Here is a 14,312-nt window from a genome sequence, read left to right on the forward strand (position 1 = left end):
GTAGGATGTATGAATGCTTCTTAGAGGATGCATTATTAATTTCTCCTATGGCATCTACTGCCCATCCTCTGAAAGGCCAAGGTTTAAGAATGTACTTCAATTTTGAGGTTGGCGCCCTACTGACGGGTCCAAACTTTTGACATCTTTTACAACCTCAACATTTTTGCATAATCTATACAATCCTTTCTCATAGTAGGCCAATAGAAACCATGTTTGTGCAATAGCCATCTCATTTATAAGCCATTTTGATGAGCACCACACAGCCCTTGGTGAATTTCTGCCATGAGAGTTAGAACCTCTCCAGCATCCACACATTTCAAAAGTAATGCTTCTGGATCCTTTCTGTGCAGTTCACCAAATTGCATGCAAAATTTGGTTGCACCCATTTTGACTCTATTTGGTACTTTTGTCCCAGTTGGGTTCTGGAGATACCAGGTAATTTCATCTCTCCAGTCCTTTTCCTCCCTCAATATTGAAATTCTACAGACTTCTAATATATTCTCTGATATTTCTTTATCAGTTTCTCTAAGAGGATCTAGGACCTTTTCTTGGAGAATGATATCTTCATTTTGTGAAGGTATCTCTTCTCTAGCAGAAGCTATTTGAGATAACTGATCTGCTATTTTATTTTCTTCACTAGGAACGTGTATGAAAGTAATCTTCTTAAATTGTTTAGACAATTCTAGTGCTTTCTTGCTACACTCCTATGATACTGATGATATACATTTAAATTCCCCAGTCATTTGATAAATGATCAGCTAAGAATCTCCGTATATCTTGGCTTTCTTAGCCCCTAGTTCTAATAACAACTTCAACCCAATCAACATAGCTTCATATTCTGCTCTATTGTCGGTGCATGGACCCTTTAGGGTCACTTCATTCCATCCGGAGATAGAATGTATATTCCAGCTTATGCTATTTCTCTAGTATTAGATCCATCAAACAACAATACCCATGGAAGGATGTCCTCATCATTGATTCCAGATTCACAACAAGGATAGGTTGCTAAGAAATCAGCTAAAGCTTGACCTTTTACTACCTTTTGTGGCACGTATATTAGGTCGAATTGTGATAAGTGTAGACTCCACTTTCTTAACCTACCTTTTATGAAAGGTTGGGATATCATATATTTTATGACATCTGTTAGAGATACCACTTCTACTGTGAAGGCCATGAAATAATGTATGAGCTTAATTGATGCATCATATATAAGCACAAACACCATTTTTCTGCCATGGTATACCTTTTCTCTGTATTATGCAGGATTATACTTAGACAGAAAATAGCCTGCTCATGTCCCTTCTCATTTTCTTGAGTAAGGAGACTACCAACGGAATCTTCACAGGCAGATAGGTATAACCTTCATGGTTTTCCATTTTGCCTTGGAGGGATCAATACAGGAGGACTTGCCAAATATTTCTTGATCTGATCAAAGGCCTTTTGATGCTCCTCACTCCATTTGACTTTTGCTTCATGTTTCCATATTAATAATGGTGAAATTTTTTTAGTCTTCCTAACTAGATTGGCCATGAATCTTCTAACATAATTGACTTGTCTAAGGAATCTTTGCAGTTCTTTCTTAATAGAAGGTGGCTTAGCTGCCAGTACTGCCTTTGCCTTGTTTTGGTCAATCTCCATTCTATTTTTAATGGATGAGAAATCCTAAAAAGTTATTGGCTTTAACTCCAAATGCACATTTGAATGAATTTAATTTTAGGTGATATTCTCTCATTCTAGTAAATGACTTAACCAAATGCTCTTTATGTCTTAAAAATCATTTGATTTACGAGTATGTCATCCACATAGACTTCCATGATCTTACCAATCATGTCTTTAAAGATTGCGTCCATTGCTCATTGATATGTAGCGCCAACATTTTTTAAACCAAATGGCATGGCCACATATTCAAACAAACCTACTGATTTTGGACATCTAAAGGTTGTTTTATTACAGTCTTCTTGTGCAATCCTTAACTGGTGATATCCTGCATATCCATCCATAGAAGATATGTCTTCATATCTTGACGCTACATCTATTAAGAGATCAGCTACAGGATAGGGGTTTTGATCTTTATGTGTTGCTTTATGTAAATCCCTAAAATCAATGCAAATTCTTATCTTGCCATTTTTCTTAACTACTGGGACTATATTATAAATCCAGTAAGCATATTGGCAAGGTCTTATGAACTTTTCCTTAAGGAGTTTGTTTATCTTCTCTTGTATAGGTTATCTTAGTTCTGGCGCTAGTTTTTTAGAATTCTGTGCCACAAGCTTATATCCTTCTTTGATAGGTAGTTTATGTTCTACTATTTTCCTATCAATACCAGGTATTTCATGATGCTCCCAAGCGAAACAATCCTTAAATTCTTGGAAAAATTGATAGGAACAGTCCCAACTATGAGCGTTCCGTCATTTTCAGTTCCAACTAAAGATTATTTATGAGCGGTCCCAACTATATATCTTTTTTGTTGAAATCGGTCCCAGCAGGTTAATGACCTGCTACAACAGGTAAAACGAGTTTTTTTTTTTCTGCTACAACCTGTTTCTTTCTCCTCCTCCACCTCTTTCTCACTGCTCCCTCCACCATGTCCTTCTCTCTCCTACACCCTCCCTCCTAAATGGTTCTTAGCCACCCATCAATCGCCATTCTTTGCCTCACTCCAAAGTTAATGCCCATTTCTTCCCCATTAGTGAGGTAAAAAAAAACCCACCTTTTCAACCTCCTCTCTAGAGGTGGGCATGGGCCGGGCCGGCATGATTTGGGCCCGGCCCGGCCTGGCCCGTTGTCCGCTACGTGGGATGCGGGCCTGTCACGGTTAAGAAATTTTATTTCCGGCCCGCACCGGCACGAGTCCACGTGGGCCGGCCCGCGGGCCGAACGCTCCTTTTCTTTGTTTTTTACCCTAAAACTATCAAAAATACAAAAATACAACATAAAACATGGGCCAGCCAGGGGCCCGTGGATAATTTTTTTAAAATTTCAAGCCCGGGCCGGCACGGCCCGCCACTCATGGGCCTGGGCCCGGCCCGACCCGTCATTTACTCAAGCCCGCGGACCGAGCCTGTGAACAAGCCCAACCCGGCCCATGCCCACCTCTACTCCTCTCTCTCCAATTTCTAAAATCAAATAGGGGAAGAAGAAGAATCATGATTGAAATATTTTTTTGAAAAGTAGTAATAATTGGGGGACTTAGCAGTTGGGAAATCTAATTTTCTTTCAAAGATTTGCAAGAAGCCGCAAAACAATTATTAGAAACTTTGTCATGTTCATATTCTTCTCCAAAATTTACCTAAACACAGACACACCAAATTCCGAATCGTCAACATTAATTTACATGTTTCTGATTTCTAAATGACAACTTGTGGCTCATGGTTAGTTGGTAAATTTTGGAAACTTAGAAGGCTAGGTTAGTTGGAAAATTTACCTAAAACAGTTGGAGCTAATGGTTATGTTGCCGCCATTAATTAGAGCTGCTCAATGACAACTTGTGGCCTCAAACTACAAAATCGAGGAAACTTAGAAGGCTAGGTTAGTTGGTGTTTCGAGCGGCTCATGGTGGTGCACTGGTGGTTGGAGTGTGGAGGATTTATGGCGGCACTGTGGTGGTGCGTGGGTGGCCGACCCAAATAGAAGGAGAGAGAGGAAAGCGGTGGTAGGGACGAAGGATTAATTTTTTTTAAAAATAAATTAACCTGTTAAACCGATAATAAGTCACATGGGGCCAATTTTGGCAAAAATGATATATAGTTGGGACCACTCAGAGATAAACTTCAGTTGGGACCGAAAATGGCGGAACGCCCATGTTGGGGCTGTCCCTATCAATTTTTCCTAGATCTTTTAGAATTCTTATTATTTCTTGCTTTTCTTGGTTAGTGAGAAGCTTACTTATGTAAGTAAAACGTGGATTTTCATTATCCCTTAAATTTATTTCTTCTAGTGGATCATGAACTTAATGTTTAATATCTTCACTTTTACCCCATACTTTATCATCCTCTTCTTTTAAAGATTCAGATTCATATAAGGCTGAGCAACATGTATTAGAGTTTATAAGGAAATTATCTTGATATTTTCTAAAAATAAACCCATTACAATATTCTTTTTGGTTTACAAACATAAAAACTTAGAAAAAATATAGTCTAACTCTATAAACTAAGTATAGCTAGTTGTTGATCATAGCTTGACGCTTGTTGAGCATATTCATATTTTGATTGAATGTCTTTAACTTGTGGGACGTCCTCAATTTCATCAATGAGAATTGCACTTGAGTCTTCTGTCTCTTGGTGAGTTTGTGACTCAAGTTGTAGAGCAACCTCAATTTTGATAGTGGAACCTGACTTTAGAGAGTCCATGATAAAAATAGAATCAAGAGATGTTATTAGGCAAACTTCTTCATATGCTTGTACCATTTCATAAGTATCACTATTTCATAGGATTAAAACCTGATGGAGTGATGATGGAATAGCATAATTATGATAGAACCAATCTCTTCCTAGTATGAAAAATTATAGTTAGTGCCACTTTCTATTATGAACAAACCAGTAAAATTATTTTATTTCCTACCCTTATCTTTAAAATAGCCATTTCTTCTACCTTTTCTGATAAATCGAAAAAACCATTTATATTGATTTGTATGCTATGCAAATCTATTCTAGTCTTTCCTAATTTCCTAAACAAAGAGAGTGGGCATAATATTCACAATAGCTCCAGTATCTACTAATACTTTGCCTAAACGAACTCCCTCAAAATCAACGTTTAGGAATAAAGTCTTAGTATGCGGCCTATTATCAACATCAACTGATCTAAAGATTTTATCCGTAATTAGCTTCTCTAGATTAGCCTTTAGGGATGTTTTATTAGGCACTTTTTTCTGAGGTGCATTTAAATAAGATGACAGACTTCGAGAAGAAGTACTTTTTTAATTTACTTGCCCTATCTTCCTTGTCAACCTCATCAACCCATGATGTAGTATTGGCCTGGAGTTCTGGTTGATGTTCTGATTTCTTGAATTCTGTTGGTAGCATGACCATGTTACATTGCATATTCTGGCTCTCATTAATCTCTGTCTAATACTCAGTCATCAACAAGTCTCCATCCAGCAACAAATCACTATATGAGACCAGTAGATGCAGATCTTCAGATCCAAATTCTGAATCATAGTCTTCATTAGCACCACTCCCCAAAGTCTCTTTCATAAGAGAATCCTTTCCTTGATGCTGCTGGTCATCCATCTTTATAGATGATGAATCAGGCTGTTTTTCTTCTAGAGGCAACAACCTTGTGATACCAGCTTGTAGAGCTTCCTAATCAATTCTAATGTTTGCTATAAGGGACTCATGCATGTTTTGAGTGCTGATTTAAGCCCTAGCTGCAATAGCCTTGATGCTTAACTCTTTCATTCTTGATGACCTACTTTTGTGTAGGTTTTGAACATCTTGTAGTGGTGCTACCCTTACCACTGACTTAAGCCGTGCATCTCCTTGATTCCCATGTGACTTTTTCCTTCTTTTGAGAATTTTGTGTACAGGAGTTTGGCTTGGATCCCTTTATTTTCCTTTTGAGGAAGGGTATGACCCAGGACTGTCACCTTTCCTTGGTCCTCGGCTTCTAGAACTTTTCTAGAATGGGCGTTGGTAGGCAGGTATATAGGTAGGATCATTTTGGATGATCTGTGTTCTAACCATTTCGAAGCTTAGTTTGTCTGCACATGGCAAGCACATTTCACCTCCTAAAGCCTTTAACCCCTCTATTGCTTCGGTTTACAATGGGAATTTTTGAGCGGCCTCTTTGTAGGTCTTAGCTCTTTCCTCAGGCATCGCTATGCTTGGAGTTAATTTGGAACTAACAGAAGCCTTAGCTTTGGCTATGTTGGCCCTGTTGGATTATATAGCTCCATGGCATGATGTTCCATTTCTGAGGCAACCAATCTTTTGAGACTTAGTTGTCTAGTTAGGATCCCTCTGAAGACTTGGCACTAGTCTGTTGTATGTGACCCATTCACATGCCATCTACATATTTCTTCCAAACCTTCTTCATTAGCTATCTTTGGCATAACCAAGATTCCTTCGTCAAGTTGAAGAGTTAGTTACCTATTTCGGTAGATTGAGATGCGTGTAAAGTGATAGTAAAAGCATTGTTAGTTTCTACCATACCACAGAATAATTCGAATGGTTCTCCTATTCCAACTACATTAACATCTTCATCATCAGGAAACATGATATTTTTCTTATCAATTTCATCCTGGATTTTATTTCTGAAAATAATACATTCAGAACTATCATGAGTTACTGCATCATGCCATTTACAATATTTTTTAATCTTAACTTCATCAGCAGTTCTTACTCTATGCCTTCCTACCAGTTTTATCTTTTTGTTAGATAATAACCAATCGAAAATAGCATTAGATTTCTTAGCATCAAAGGTATATATGTTCTCTTTTGTCCAGATTTCAAATCCTTTGGCGCCAGAAATTCTTTCTTCATAAGAGGAAAACACCTATAAGGTACTTTGTGAATGATTTCAGCCACATCCACTTTTTGTGCGGTTTCAAAGTGGGAAGGCTCTTCATTTTGAGTGAAGAAACTTTGGTGTCTTACTGCACTTTTAGCTTATAGGTTTCTCTCATGTCTTACGGCCAATTCTACTAACTCAACTGTTGTATAATATGAGCAATATAAGAGGGGGAGGGATGAATTATAGTGAGAGAATAAGCTATACTTTTTGCGGAATTAAAAGTAAACTTGGGAACAAACAATGGGAACACGAGAGATTTAGCGAGGAAAAACTTCCTAGGCATAGTCGGAAGAAACAACCTCGACCACAAGGGATATTAACACAACTTTCCACTATAATAGGCCAAAAGAACTCTGATTACAACCTATTACTTTTCTCTCGATTCTTAACTTAAGTCACTCAACTCAAGTTCCCAACAACAGTTCCCACAACTGTCTTTCCTCTCAAACTTCACTAGAAGTTCCTTTCTCTTTCTCTTTCTCTTGCTTCACTCAAAGCTTCTCACACTTACAAGAATACACTCAAACCCTTTTTCTCAAAAATACACTTTGTAAAACAATCGAAGAGTAATAAACTCGATTAATGTAAGTATGAATTCTCTTTAGGAAAAGGCACTAACTTTTTTAGACAACTAAGACAAATTAGCTAAGTCAGACACACTTTTGTTCTATGGTTTTAGGCTCCTATTTATAGACAATTAAGACAAGACAATTTTATCCACTAATTAATCCACTATCCCATGATCTCCATGACTTTAATCAATTAAACAATTTAAATTAAATATTCCTTGATAAGTAATTAACCCACTAATCCACTGCTTAACTAAATAAGAGAAGCAGTAACATATTACGTGGTTTTACAAACTTGAGGGATAATTAAACTTATTTAAATGAATTAATACTTGGGAGATAATTAACCAAGCCACTAAATCCACTAACTACAAAAACGTGTAGCAGTAGCTTTAGGCGTGTAATCTTATTTTTAGGGAATAAATAAAATATTTACTTTAACTAGATTTTAGGAAAGTATCTTTTAAAAATAACTTTAATAAAAACGAAAATCAGTTTTATATTTTTTAAAACGAAAATCTTTTAAAAAACCGAAAAGATATTTTATTTTGAAAACAAAATCTTTTAAATAAAATATAAAAGATAACGGTTAGATATTTTTCTAAATAAAATCCGAAAATCATTTTAAAAACTTTTACCTAACAAACTAAAAACAAATTCCCTAAAATAGTGGATCTTAATTAAAACAACCCTAAAAACTCTAACTAACATATTAGGCGCACACCTAGAGTTAGGCGCACAACTTTAGAGCCATTTAGGTGTTCCTAAACCAGTTTTAAGTCTTGTTCCCTAACCTTGTTCCTAACTGTCAGGTCTGTTCCTGTCATGGGAACAGAACCAAGTTCCTTTGAGAATTCACCACGAACTTAATTGAGCTTTCACTCAACCTTAACATGAAGATAATAAATACACCCTAATGTATTCTAATCTTCATTCCATGCTTGATACTTCATCACTCGAACATCTTCACTTCGACCTTTGATTAATTCTCCGTTTTAATCTCCAATCAAGTAATCTCTTTGCTCGAGAACGAATTACCTAGCAACAACATAAATAAAATACACTATGTCTTTTGTGGTTAAGTCATCTTCAAAACTCAAGGGTCAACATCAACAAAATCGCCAAAGGCATGACCGTCAAACCTTTTACGAAACTGAATTAACATTCCCTCTTGAGCCATTTGTACAAATTCTCTTTCAGGGATGCTAACATGCTATATGATCTTAGCCATTTTGAATCTAGATAGATAGTCTTCTATAGACTTCCCTAACTTTTGTTGGATTCCAGCCAGATCACTTAGAGTCATTCCAGGTTTAGTGTGTGCAAAATGATTTGTAAATTGCACTTGCATGTCCTGCCAAGAGTGGATGGAATTTGGTGGCAAATGTGTGTACCACCAAAAAGCTGTCTTAGTTAGAGAAACATTCCTAATTATAAGAAATCATTATCAGCTGCTTCCCTACACTGACAATTGAACCTAATTAAATGTTCCTCAGCAGATACTCTATCATTGCCTGAGAATAAAGTAAAGTCAGGTATCTTAAATGTTATAGGAAATGGATTAGTTCTATGAATCCATTCAGGGTAAGGCTTTTGACCTATCTTCCTCTGACCTTTCTTAGAGTTATCTCCTACTAGTCTTTGGACCAGTGCCTCAACTTGTGCTGCCAAGGGGTCCTGATTTCTCCCTAGGTATCCCATATTCTCATTCCCCATACCTTCTATTTGATCATACATGGGACTAAGGTTAGGTATGAAAGGTTGATTTTGATAACCTCCCATGGGGGCACCCTAGGTATCCCATATTCCCATTAGTCGCTCCTTGTGCCATTTGTGGCTGGAAGGCATGCCCATTTATGAGTACTCCTTGCTGGTAAGCGCCGGTTGCTTGGGCAAATGGAGCCTGGTTCTGACTATAGCCTGGAGCATTCCCATAATGAGATGTGTCAACCATAGGTGGTTGGTAAGGCCTATAAGTAGAAGGTGTGGAAGGGTTCCCAGCCATATATAGTTGGTTGATTAAGAGGCATATATGCATGAGGTGAACAATTGTTGTTTGCAATACAAGTACCTTGTCTCTGTCCTCCAAGTGATGGTCCAGATTGGTGTGTGTTGTCACCAAAGCGTCCACCATCTATGGAAAATGAAGGTTGATGATGTCCTAACGCCTGATGCCAACCTAGCTCCACGCTCGCTGCCATTCTATCACTTCTCCTAAAGTTTGCATGATTAATCTCTCCAAGGCTCAAGGGTATTACCCTTGGTTGGCGCTCATGGGAGGAAGTTTGTGGATCATTTGAGATAAATGGATCTCTAATTTCAGGATGGGAAAAATGTACCCTTGGTGGGTAACCAACTGGAAGATTTGGCGTTATACCACGATCTCCTTGTGTTCTATTTAGTGGGACTTTTTCTAAATCCTTAAGTAACTTCTCGTTTAACAAATAGTATTTTTCAACTAGTGGTTCCAAGCGAGTAACTACTTCAGTTGCGAGAGATGTCAACATTACCGTGAATGTTAGACTCATAGTATCATTGATGTCTACGAGTATTCGATAAATTAATTTGCCTAGAGTGGATATCTCTATTCTCCTCACTTATCCTTTGGAGGATATCAGTGAAGACTCTGGCTGACTCATGGGCTAAATTCTGTAATTAGAATCAAATTATTGTCTTTGACTCTATCTAGCTTCCAGTAATAACTGTATTACTGAATTTTCCATACAATTGATGTACAAATCCACGACCAGTATTACTTGGAGATGGAACCTCCCTTTGGGGAGTTTCTCCATTTGACTCTTCCAAGACATGATGAGTTGGTTCACCACTATTCGCTGACACCCTAGTCTCTGATGGTATTGTATCATTACTTTTCATATTCCGGGAACTTGATTCACCGCTAGCAACTTTTCTATTTCTTCGAGAACGTGTATCAGACATTTTACGAAAATAATAATAGTTGTTTTAAACAGTTAAATTGTAAAAGTTATGAAGAAGAAATTTCACAATTTGATCATGATTCTTTCTCCTCCCACTCTGGCTGCCAAAAAACTTCTTAGTGCAAAATCAGTTGGTTGACTTTGCACACAAGTCAATGCACACTCAATAGTATGATATTGAATGTATGCCACAGGAGTCTTAGTCCCTCGGGGATACGAGTTTTAATTTGATAAAACCTTGCTAACGAACTTAGTTGTAATATAATTGGTTAAACTACAAAGCCTAATAAATTCAGGCAAAAAGCATTAAATAGAACAAGATGCAATAGTAGTTAATCAATTAGAGCTAGATATTCCCATTCACATCACAAACTTCTATTATAAGTTTTATAACACATATGGGGATAATCTAGGCTAGACAATTAAAGGGAAAACACAAAGATTATTACCTCCATGAGTTCCTGATGCTTAAACTGGAGAATGAACAAACTCGTCACTAGTACATGCTCTAAGTCTAAGAACTGAGCTATAATCCCAGAAGGGGGTTGGTTAGGCTAAGGCTAGGCCACGCTAGAAAGTAATGGCAAGTTATTGTGTGTTGTGTTTGTTGTCTTGGCTTGATCATCTACCTTTTACTTATACACCAATATGCTACGTAACTTCCATGCACCTTTGGAGGGAAATGATTTGAATCATCTTTGATTCAAATCATTATTGCTTTCTGGCGCTGAAGCACACACGTTCTTGATTATGCAGCTTATCCAATGATCATCTTGTTAACTGCTTATACCCTTATCTTTGCTTGACTTCCATCTCCCGAGGACCTTAATTAATCCTTGACTTCTGTTGACTTTCTTTCATGGACTTCGCAATATGATTGGACCTTTATATTAAAATAAATATTAAACCTTCATGTTTTTTTTTTATGTTTTTATTCATTGTTATGATTCTTTTTATAATTTTTTATTTCGCAAGTCATATATGCATATGTTCTTTTATAATCAATATCGTATTCTGTTTCCGATACCTTCATGTTCTTTTTTATATTTTTAATAATTTTTGTGAGTTTTAATAATTTTTGTTTTACAAGTTTTATATGCACATGTTCCTTTATAATCATTCTTTGTTTTATACCTTTATGCTCTTTTTTTTTGTTTATTTTTATTTTTATTTTTGTGATTTTATATAGTTTTTTTATCAAATCTTATATGCATATATATTCTTTTAAAATCCGTATGGTGTTTTTTACTTGATAGCTTTCTCTTACTTTTATGTTTTTATTCATTTGTGCTTTTCAATAATTTATTATTTTTCAAGTATTATACACACATGTTCTATTATAATCAGTATGCTGTTCTTTTTTTTATACATTCATGTTCTTTTTATGGTTTTCTTCATTTTTTATAGTTTTTTTTGTTTCTCACGTAATATATAATTAATTACATGTCTGCTCATAAATACAGGAAGAAAAAAGAACATACAAAAATATTAAAATGAACATTATCATCTACATCATTTATAAACTATAAATAGCTGAAACGTATTTTTATAAATTTTGCACATACCCTAAAAACTAGTATCAACTTCTACATTATGTAAAAACAATACTAGTTTTTTTTTTTTAAAAAATTGAAAATCCTCACATGTAATGGGACATTAAGAATTAAGATGATAGATTTTGAGTTTTTCAACTGGTACATCTCCCAGAATTCCACATATGCCAGCACGCATCAAGGGAATGTTTTATAGTAGTATTCTTTAATGTAGAATTTATCACATTTATTCTCAATACATTTGCCACACGTTTTGTTTGTTAATGGTTGCACTAGAGGAAAAAACTGGAAGGGCTGCGCTTTAAGGGCTGCAGTTAACAAAAAAACGCAACCCTTTTAATAGGAAGGGATGTGGTTTTTAAGGTAACCACAACCCTTTATGTAAAGGGATGCGGTTTTCCAAATAACAACATCCTTTATGTGCAATTTACTAACGCTCACAGCCCTTTACTTTAGTGAAAGGCTGTGTTTAGCCCAAATATCGAAGCCCTTCACTTTAAAAAGGGCTGCGGTGAAGGGCTAAACACAACCCTCCCCTTGACTAAAAAATGCGCGCACAACTTTTACTGAAAACTATACGAATTTCTCTCGCTCACTCACTTACTCCCTCTCACTCCTCACTCCCTTACGCACATCTTCACTCTCTACTCTCCTCTTCACCACCTGAGCCCTAACTCAACCACCAGTGACGCACACCTTCACTCTCTCCTCACTTACTCCCTTTCACTCCTCACTCCCTTACGCCACCTTCACTCTAACCTATTCTCTTTTCTAGTTGCAGGTTTCATTTTTTTGCATGCGCCACCACCACGATGCAGTGCCACCTTCACTCTCTCCCCTCCTCTTCTGGTGATTCCCCTCTTTTTCTTTTTTTTACTTTCGAAAACATTAATACAAAATGTTCGTTTAAGTGTGTTGGAGGGTAGGCAGGGGGTTCACAGGGGGGTGTGGGAGGGTGGGCAGGGGTGGGGATGGTGGGTAGGGTGTGTGTGTGTGAGGGTGGAGGAGGGTTGGGGAGGGTGGCAGGGTGTGTGTGTGTGTGTGTGTGTGTGGGGGGGGGGGTAGGGGAGGGCTGGGGATGCTGGGCAGGGTGTGAGGGATGGTTGGGGAGGGTGGGCATGGGGGTGGTGACGGTGTGTGGTGGTGGGGAGGGGGTGGGGAGGATGTTATTTTTAGTTAAATTTGTTGAAATTATGTGATTAAATGTGCAATGTGGGTTTTGTTATGTAGAAAAAGAGACTAAGCAAGGATAATATAAAGTTCCAACTATCTCTTCTTTCTTCATTTCTTGCTACTGGTGTAAAGAGGTATAATGTTTAATTTCTTTGCATGCTTTATTTTTTATTTGATTAGTTGATGAGCTAGATAAAGTTGTCATGTGTTTCAATTTGATTAAAGTTATAATATTTATTGATGTATTTATGTTTCTTAATATGAGATTGTATGAAAACAATGTAGTAGCTATGAATCATCATCATATGCCTAAATACCCGTTCAATACTTACTCATTAGGAGTAAGTCTTGAATAATCCCCGGTTGGGGACTGTTCTTGAACGTTTGATATCACTTAGTTAGTGTGTGTATCTTCTTTTCGATTTTAAGGAAAGTATTGGCTTATCGTTTCTCTACATTGTTCTCTAGGTACATATGTTGATAAACAATTATCTACATTGTGTACTTGGAGAACTGTAGGGAAATGTTGCCCGATTCTCCTTACAATTGAAAAGTTGGCATATATTCACTAGTGAGATTAGACGTCCAAGGATGGGTTAGGTTGGAGTGATAAAGACCTTCGGCTGCATGCATACATTTGAACATGTCACTATCTTAGTTTGCATGTGTCTTTGTGTGGTTTGAATATTTGACTTTCTCGCATGTTTATGTAAGTAAATAATGATTGATACATTATGATTATTGGTTGTGTTTAATTATTAGATATCTTCTTGAATGATCATATGGATCCTACTTGGATGTATGGTAGTCGTGAATCGATTGAGTTTGTGAATGGGGTCTCTAAATTCTGTAAATATGCATTACAATAACAAGCATCATCTAGAGCAGTCGATTTTTATTATATGGGTTTGGCAAGGTGAGGAGGGGAAGTATATAGGAAGCTCTAGAATAATGAGCGATGTAGGTGAAGAAAAGAAGGATTTAGAGCTCGTTGATGATGCCGCGGATGAGAATTGGGATGATGAGTATGGAAAGAAGATAGGGATCGGGTAGACGAGATGATAAACGAGGTTAAAGATCATTCGTGTAAACGACCTCATATTTTTGAGTCTATGTCTGAGGCTGCTGAAAAGCCTTTGTATCCAGGTTGTACAAAGTACACTAAACTTTCCACCGTGATTACACTCTTCAACATTAAGTCGAAAGCTGGTTGGATGGACTCTAGTTTCACATTGTTGTTGGAAGTTTTAACTGATATGCTCCATGATGGAATTGAACTGCCAAAGTCGTACTATTATGCTAATAAGCTCATGTGTCCTTTCGGTTTAGAGTACGAGCGGATACATGCTTGTCCTAAAAATTGTGTGCTTTATCGTAATGAGTACGCACATTTACATGAGTGTCCACGTTGTGGATTGTCGAGGTACAAGCGTGAAGGAGCTGGGGGTACTGAAGGACCACCAACTAAGGTGTTGTGCTATCTACCCGTAATACCTAGATTTAAGCGCATGTTCTCAATTACCAACATATTATAAAAGAATTACCAGCACAAAACAATTAATTTAAGT

This window comes from Beta vulgaris, chromosome 4 (genome assembly GCF_026745355.1).
Source record: "Beta vulgaris subsp. vulgaris cultivar EL10 chromosome 4, EL10.2, whole genome shotgun sequence".
NCBI classification, from domain to species: Eukaryota; Viridiplantae; Streptophyta; class Magnoliopsida; order Caryophyllales; family Amaranthaceae; genus Beta; species Beta vulgaris.